The sequence below is a fragment of the Papaver somniferum genome, chromosome 11 (genome assembly GCF_003573695.1).
Source record: "Papaver somniferum cultivar HN1 chromosome 11, ASM357369v1, whole genome shotgun sequence".
In the NCBI taxonomy this organism is placed as follows: Eukaryota; Viridiplantae; Streptophyta; class Magnoliopsida; order Ranunculales; family Papaveraceae; genus Papaver; species Papaver somniferum.
The window spans coordinates 134,411,220-134,420,353 of record NC_039368.1 but is presented as its reverse complement, the minus strand read 5'-3'; the positions used below and the strand labels follow the sequence as shown (position 1 = coordinate 134,420,353).

Below are 9,134 nucleotides of genomic sequence, written 5' to 3'. Positions count from 1 at the left end.
AAAAAAAAAAAAAAAAAAAAAAAAACTTTTGGTTGAAACATTTTGTCGAACAACTAAACTGCAATGTTTTGTTTCGGAACCTCCACGCTGAAAGTTTTCTCTTTTCTTCACATCTAGTGCTAAAATTGATGAAACCCCCTTTTAAAATACAAATGAACTTTAATGTTTTGACAAGTGATTGTGAATCGGTGAAGCATGATGTCCATGTTTGATGCATCCAGAAAAAAAGTTCCCCTACTCTAAAGGCATCCACAGTTACATAGTTAACAATCTCTCCAGCTGAATGATTTAATGACTTCCCCCATCAAAATGAGGTTACATAGTGGGGCATTACCCATAAAATGTTTCAGCAGACTAACACAAGAAGATCATCACATGCTCTGGTTGGCGATAAATCAAACATCTTAACATTCTATAAACTAATTAATCATGCTAAACACGTACGATATCTTTTTCTTATTTATTTAATCAGCAAAACGGAAACGAAAGCATGGAGAAACCTCAGATAAAATCAATTATCCTGTAAGTTCTAAAATCAATGAGATGCGAATTTCCTCAATTTTGAAGAAATGGGGTATCAACAATGCAGACTAGGCTCAACACTGTCTACCTAGTTATGTTAACATACCTCAGATATATATGAATGTGATTCATGGGTTTTTCCCCCATTGTACAGCAGTAGCAAGAATGCAGGTAGAAATCCTTATGTGTATCGGATATGATCATCAGTAAAGTAAAATGATGAATTTCCACAAATTGAACAAAGCCTTTATGATCTATAAGATTCATTAATCTGCTCTAGGATGAGCACAGATCATACACAATGGTAAACAACAGCCAACATTGTGTAACACACACATACTTACAGGTTGTTTGTTTTTTTTCCAACTCAACCGACTCTCTTCTGAATCTGACTGAATACATTTGAGTCAGACCTCGAATCAGACAATAGAAAAATGAAAAAGCAAACAATCCGACTTGGGCCGAGTCAGACACAGAGTCAGATTCAGATCCAAAACAAGGTGTTATGCTGTAATTACCCAATTTATCATGAATATGCAGAGTGGCTGTGAGACCAGTATTCCTTCACCAGTTGCCCAAACAACGATCCTTCTCCTTTGATCAACTTCATTGGTTCATTTGTGTAAAAACCGAAAAAAAAAAAACTTCATTGGTTCATCGTACTCCACAATCTTCCCTGTAGAAGAAAATAAAACAGTTCTGGTGATCAGTTTTAATCACATTACAAATCTGATTCCATAATTGATAGGATTCGCTGGGAGAGGATAGCTCCATCTGATGTTACTAGTAAATGTTGAGCATAATACAAGAGTGCATCAAATTAACCTACCATCACCTATACCGAGCACCATTGTACTGTCCATAACAGTAGGTATTCTGTGAGCCACGGTGATAACAGTACATTTTCCGAATTCTGTCCTTATGGTTTTCTGTAGAATGTAGTCTGTTGCATTGTCAATTAAAGCAGTAGCTTCATCAAGCACCAATATCTTGCTCCTCCTCAGTAGAGCTCTCCCCAGACAAAATAATTGGCATTGTCCCATACTCCAGTTTACACCATCTTGTTGAACTATAAAAGTTTTCAACGATCATAAACTGAACTAAAGAAAAGAAATGAAAGAGTGGTATTTTGCTTGCAAAGCTTCACTATATACCTGAACTATCTAAACCCTTTTCTTTCTCTTGCACTGTTTCCCGAAGTTGACATTTACCAAGAACCTGCATATGCATGCATTGGAAAATCCAATTAATTGAAGAACATAAAGCAATTTTCAACATTTTAAAAACAAAGCGCAGCATATAAGCACCATCCCTTATTGTTTCAAGTCAATATGCTGTAACTAACTTACCTCTTAAACTGATTGGATGGAGCACTGAACAACCATCCCTCATTTCACATCAACCATGCTGTAAACTACACTAGCATTGAAATCAAAACGACAAGGATATCATATCCATGAAGAAATCCAAAAACTAGTGCCGGGATGAAAAATGAATTGATACCCAGAGTGAGATTCGGTGTTTCCACTGCTTACTGAACTCTGGTGATACCTCATAGTGATAAGAATTCAAAACTGAGCCAAAATTGTTTGCGATAGAAACTTAGAAATATATTTTGTTTGGTTGGAATATTTTGACGAACAACTAAACTGCAATTTTTTATTTCTAATGTTTTTGATAAGTGAATATGAATCAATGAAACTGAGTACCACTGAGATGAACATCCTAGTGAATAATAGTCTTTTCTTCCCATCACGATGAAACCCATTATAGTAAAAATTAGTTAACTGGGTATTTTGGTTGGGAAATTTGGTCGGAACAAGTAGACAGAGCATTGTTTTTTCTCCAATGTTAGCTGAGGCGGGTCACTTGGGAAGCCTTCCTGAATCCACCTGGTCAGCAAATGAGCACACTGCACGAACTTATACATCATTTATGCCCAACAACAAACAACAATTCTAGACGGACAAAAATTCAGGGCGGATCCAGCCAGACATCTAAGTGGAAGCAACAAAATTTCTAGGATGCAAGTAAACTAGAATGGGCTTGGAAGCCCAATATATTTCGAATGTTATTCAAATCTTAGGCTAGGGAGCCGGTTTCTTTTTGAACGATTTTTTAGGGATCATGATTTTTTTGAGGGGACCATGGTTTTATTAGGCCACCTTCCCTATAGTTATAAGGGGTGTCCTAAAGCATTGAAATGACTAACCTATCCTTAACCTAATTTAATTTAAAACCAACCCAATAACCACCTATATATATATAACCACCACCTCCTCCCACCACCACCTCCCACCATCGCTGATTACCACCACCACCAACCACCGATTCACCACCACCGCCCACCACCGCCGATTACCACCACCTCTGATTATCACCACCACCAACCACCGATTACCACCACCACCTCCGATTATCACCACCACCAACCACCACCACCACCACCACTATACATATATATATAACTTAATTTAAAACATTAACAAAGATATTCTCACAAACCCATTACTTGTCATTCATTTTTGGTTGAATAAATGAGAAGTAATCAATAAAATGAGTTGAAAATGGAAGTTGCAGAGAGGTTTAATGGAGGTTTTTTTTTCAGAGAAAAATTCGGTTATCACGAATTAATTTTTTCTTAACCGAAATCAGAGTTTGGTTGATTCGCAAAAAAATACTTTTAACCGAACTCTTTGTATTAGAACAACACAAGTCCATAAGTTCGGTTCGTTAGGAAAATAATGATATCACTGAACTTTAGTTTACGAAAATAATGAGAAGTCCACAAGTTCGATTCGTTCGCAAAAATGTTAAGTTTTCTTTGTAACCGAACTCTATCTTTGAAACTTCATAACTGAACTCTACCTAATTCGCCAAGAAATAAATTTCGTAGTAACCGAACGTTTGCCTAATTGCATATATGCATATATAAGCCCAGTTCGGTTGATTCGCAAAATATGTTGAAGTTTGCGAATCAAGAAAGACGAGATACTTCATTACTTAATAAATCTTGTCTTCGAATTAATTGGGTATTTTCATTGGTAAGATTATTTATATGATCAAGAGAATATGAATAGAGGTTATCTAATTGGTTATATTGATCCATCAAGATTTCTTTATCAACACGGGATTCTTCAACAGCATATTCAAATTGATATCTCTCCATTATTCGTTTCTGGTTTAAAGCTTAACATGCGAAAGAGGGATTTCAAGGATAATTAAATATGGGAAGCTTCTGATTTTCGAGACGAAAAGCATTAAAGACACAAATAAGAAAATTATACCATTCAATTCATCATTCTTCTTGCGAAGATTGTCACAATCCAGTAAAACATTCTGAAGCTTCTGATTTTCGAGACGAAGAGCATTACATTCTTTTTCCAAAGCTGTCTGCGAAGCAGCTCTGTCAGAACCCAAATGCTTGCTCAGAATTTCGCAAACATTAGACTTGATAGGATCAATAGAAGACTTCTTGACATCATCCAGAACTTCAGATAAAACTTTGAAGGAAATATCTATCCCTTCCACGGTTTCTTTCGAAAGAGGAAGAGACTTAGGTAGAGAACTGGTAGAGATAGAAGGTTGAGAAATATTCTCAATGGGAAGAGAAGAGGTTTCATTCACAGCAGGATCAACAAGGGGAGTTTCAATCATTGAGAGGCCAGCTGAAGAAATGAAGTCTGAGGCAGCTTTTTCGCGAATTGGAGATAAAGGTTTATCTTGCGAAGATGTCGCAGAAGATTTAGAAGAGATGAGTGAGTGGAAGGGAACAGAAGTTGGAACAGTTTTAAGGTGGCGTGATTTCTTAATTGGTTTATTAACATCTTTATCACCCTGCGAATTACAATCCAGATAAGAAACAGAGGCAACAATATTGTTATTAGAAAAGGATAGTGTTTCTTACTACCTTCTCATTTGCAGACTTTCTTTTATGCGCAACAACCTTATGCTGCGACTTGGGAAGGTTATGGTTCTCAACTGTAAATCTAGTGTTGGAGGCGCTTTTGCTGAAATAACAAGAGTATGGGAATCACATAAACAACATCAAATAAGGCAATAAACAGGATCAATTTCAGCAAAACTCATAAAGAAGAAAAAAGAAAATTAACCTTGATGAATCCATGGAAGATAATAGCAGGGAGATTGTTTCGAAGAAAATTATGAACTATGAAGATTTGCAGAAGAAATAGTATGAAGATGAAGAAGAACTTAAAAAAAATTGAAGAAGAAAGAAGAAAAGTTGTAATAATAGAATTTGCAGAAGAACAATGAAGTTGCAGAGAAAATAAAAAGAAAGAAGAAGAGAGTGAAAAGGAATATATATATAGGGAATTTCTCCTCGAGAAAATAAACACGATTAATACGGAAAGATATAACCGGTTAAAAAGTAACAGTTAATAAAGACGTGTCGAGAAATAAATGGAAGAAAAAATACGTGTGATAAATGCAGAATATGAAGAGGAGAACAGCTGCGACATTTCTCACATCATTCTCTACTTCGCAGAAAAGATATGAGAAAAGGCAAGATGTAGGATCAGAATATCGCAACAACAATATTTCAGCAAAATTATCAACAACACAATACAATAGAGTCGCAGAACAATTTCAGGAAGAATATAATAAATGACATCACCTAAGATCACGAGAAAGATGTGATAATCCTGCGAAAATTAGAAAGCTTGCGAAATTAATATTTGTAAGGTTGCGATAATGTCGCAGACCATACCTGAAAATAAAGGACAGATTAGCTGTCATCCACTATGTATTTCCTTATAAATAGTCATTCGAGTTGTAAAGGAGAGAGAGATCTTTTTTGAGTAAGAAACAAGTAAATAGGAGAGATAAAGTCTAGAGCAGAGATCATTCTTGATTTCTTTATCTTTTCTTGTAAGAACATTCAAAGATTGATCAATAAAATTAAGAGTGTAAACCTAAAAATGAGTTGATTAATAATGAAATCATATGAGGGGCGTACTGTAGGAATTCCTGCAACTACAAGAGTGACATCGGTAAAAATTGAAAATTAACATAGATCATGACATCGAAATATAAATTGGTTTTCAAGCTCGTCCATGAGTGACATCAGTAAAAATAGAAAATTAAATCAATTTATCTCAGTAAAAATACTCCCCGGAAACTTAGATTTGGACGATAAATTATACTTGCTAAGATCGTGACATCGAAATATAAATTGGTTTACAAGCTCGTTCAAGAGTGATATCGGTAAAAATAGAAAATTACCATCAATCAATTTATCTTGGTGGAGATATTCCCCGTAATTTATTTGGACGATAAATTATACTTGCTAAGATCGTGACATCGAAATATAAATTGGTTTACAAGCTCGTCCATGAGTGACATCGGTAAAAATAGAAAATTAAGTCAACTCGAACGAGTCACGAGTTGATTCGTACGATTCGAGTCAAATATTTTCAGTTCGCTTCAACTCGTTTACTTGAAACGAATCTTCATTGAATCACGAAGATTCTTTCTTTTTTTGGTGCGATTCTTGACTTTCGTTTTTCTTTTGACTTTTATTATGCGGTGGGAAGAAAGGGAAAAAAGGTGATAAAATAAGTGAAGTCGAGGATCGAACCTCAGACCACCTGTTAACTCACACATCCCCTAACTACTATACTACTCTGCTTGTTTTGATAAATATTGAAACTATATAAATTTTATATGATACTAATGCAACAAATATCAAAAATGGTTATGGCTTTTGTCTAATGTTTCCCGTAAATAATATTATTTGTATAAAAACATACGATTCAAAAATAAACCATGGAATCTACGGTTCACGATTCAACATACGATTCGATTCTTAAAAATGAAAAAACGATTCACGTTTCGATTCACGATTTAAAAACCTTGGCCAGAAGTAAGGAGAGTAGATTTAGCATCACTTATCAACTGGCATGACCACCTTCAAAATTTATCAAGTATTTTCCTTAGATTACAAGCATTTCTGTATGTATCCTTAAGAAAAACAACGCAATCGTCCGCATAAAGGGAATGAGAGACCACAGGAGCGCCCCTAGCAATGGAAAACCCTGAAATTTCATTTTCTTCCATTTCTTTATTGATGAGTCTGGACAAGGCCTCCAAACAAATAATAAAAAGGAACGGAGACAAAGGATCCCCTTGTCTAAGTCCATTATAAGGATTAAAACCTTTCTAGCAGAACCATTTATCAACACTTGAATTGATAAAACACACTTCAATCCAATGTCAAAAAGTATCATTAAACCCCAAACACTGCATAATTTGTAGATAAAAGGCCAACTGACTCTATCGTAGGCCTTATGAAATTCCAATTTAAGTGCCATCCATCCTTTTCACTATTTTTATGCTTAAAGAAATGGATAATCTCATTACAAACTATAGCAGAGTAAAAAATCGATATACCAGATACAAAAACATTCTGATTATCAGATATGAGTTTATCTAATAGAGGTCGTAATCAATTAGCAATAATCTTAGTGATAATCTTGATTGTGAAATTGCACAAACTAATTGGCCGATATTCCTTAATTGTTCAACGAATACAATTTTTAGGTTCTATTAAGTCGTGTGTCTAACTGACCATTTTGGAAAAAATCCATGACCATCGTAACCACGTTATCACCTACTTGATCCTAGTATACAATAAGTTTTCAAGTCTAGCTCTTTAATTCGTCCCCTATTTTCTCTAGTTTACATAAAAATAATCTTCTTTTTTTTTTTTTCTGAAAAAATTAAAACAAGAACAATTTTTATATCAAAGACAAAAAGTTTATCGGCTAGAGATGCAATTTTGTGGCTGGGTAATAAGCTCGAGCAGGCTAAGGATGAAGGATGTCCCCATTGCTGGGCTGAACCAGACTACTGGGCCTCGGCAGTTCAGGGCAATAGCCCAATATCGGCTTGGCATACCACTCTGCAGAGTGCAGATAGTGTTTGTGCTTGTTGTAAACGCGACATGGACATATTCGGTGATCATGCCCTTCATTGTGCTAGCAAAGTCGGTCTCAAGTTTCTTCGTGATTTGGTTAGAGATGTAGTTATGGACATTTGATATCGAGTTGGAGTTGCGGCTAGAAAGGAAGTGCCTTTGGGTTTTTATCTAACAACTCTGCCTTAAAGCCAGCTGACATACTTGTGTACAATGGAGATAACGACTTAGATACATGTTATGATGTCACGGAAGTCTCGCTCTTCTCCAGAGGGGGAATTCGCAGTTTCATATCAAGACATGCAATCTCTAAAGAAAACACAACAAATACTTGGACAAATGCACGTCTCATGGTTATGGTTTTGGCATCATGGCCTTCACGACTTTGGGTGAACTTGGAGATGATATGATCGTTTTCTTGAAGAGACTGAAGAACTGTTTAGTTATTATGATGTTAACAATAGGTGGTTCTCTCTTTCATAAGATAGGTTTGACTATCTAGAAAGGAGTTGTTGCACAGATAGTTGCCCGCTCCCAACCATTTATATGCAAATTACTCTTTGTGTTTTAATAATAGGTCCCCGTGTGGCAGTTTTTATAAGATAAAATTGATCTTCTTCTTTTTTTCTAAAAAAAATACTAACAATAATAAATTTGTTGTTGATAATTCCATGGAACAATGGTCCCTATATTACTCCTAGGAGTTTTAGGCTATTATTACAAGGGTCGAATCCCTATCTTCCTTAGGGGAGGGAGCATGAGAACCATCAAATCAAACCGCTCGATGGTTCACTAAAGAAAAATCATAAAGTTAATACTTAAAATGGCCTGAAAAACTGTTGATTAATTTTTACGGTTCGCGAGTTATAACCCCAAAGGAGTCACTATTTATCCACAAAAAACCCGCCAAAACAAAAGTAACACAAAAACCTCAAAAAACAAAATTTTGATGAAACCAAAATTTGGTTTCATCATAAAATTTGATGAAACCTCGTAGAAATTTGACGAAACCAATTTTTGATTTCATCATAAAATTTGATGAAAGCAATTTTGAAATTTGGGGTTTTTATATCAAGTTTATAAAATTTTGGGGTTTTTATATAATTTAGTTTAAGATGAAGTTGTAATGAATCCTAACATTTGAGTGGAGTTTTTGTACCATAGGTTTGGTCACCTTGAGTTTTTTTATCTAAAGTTTTTTTTTCTTTTTCTTTATGCGGATGAGTTGAACTCAGAACTAAAGATTTTACCACCTACAGTGACATCCTCATTGAAAGCCGCGTCAAATAAGCATTTACAAATGCTACAGTCACCGGCAATTTTTCAAACTTGGTTTGGTGCAAATTACTAGCAATATTTTAACCCCCACCTCAAACTAATACAACTATGGCCCTATGGGTATGTGGTAAATCTAGAGATGATCAAACCTTAGACTTGAGATTTGTTCTGAACCCGCAAATCTGAAATACACCCACGAGGCAACTGTCTAAGCACCATGCAATTATATTTTTTTTGCTTGTCACATAATGTTTTTTGTTGCAGTCGATGAATAAGCATCTTTTATCTCCATCTGAGAGCATTCTACGGTCCCTTGGTGGTATACACACCATACCGTCCGCCTAACGAAGAATTTTTTTATATATGTATCTGGATGTAGCGAATGAAGTTATGACAT

The 9,134-nt window shown here is 35.3% G+C and overlaps 1 long non-coding RNA gene across 1 annotated transcript in view; it reads right to left on the bottom strand.

Moving 5' to 3' along the window:
- The window catches only part of LOC113322415, a 3,109-nt gene extending 636 nt beyond the window's left edge, over window positions 1–2,473 (bottom strand). The window contains exons 1-4 of the long non-coding RNA XR_003347135.1: window positions 1,872–2,473; window positions 1,677–1,740; window positions 1,352–1,591; window positions 629–1,198 (exon numbers count right to left, since the gene is read on the bottom strand). This is a non-coding gene — a long non-coding RNA (uncharacterized LOC113322415). The remainder of the gene's footprint in view (window positions 1–628; window positions 1,199–1,351; window positions 1,592–1,676; window positions 1,741–1,871) is intronic.
- Between the last annotated feature and the right edge of the window lie 6,661 nt (window positions 2,474–9,134).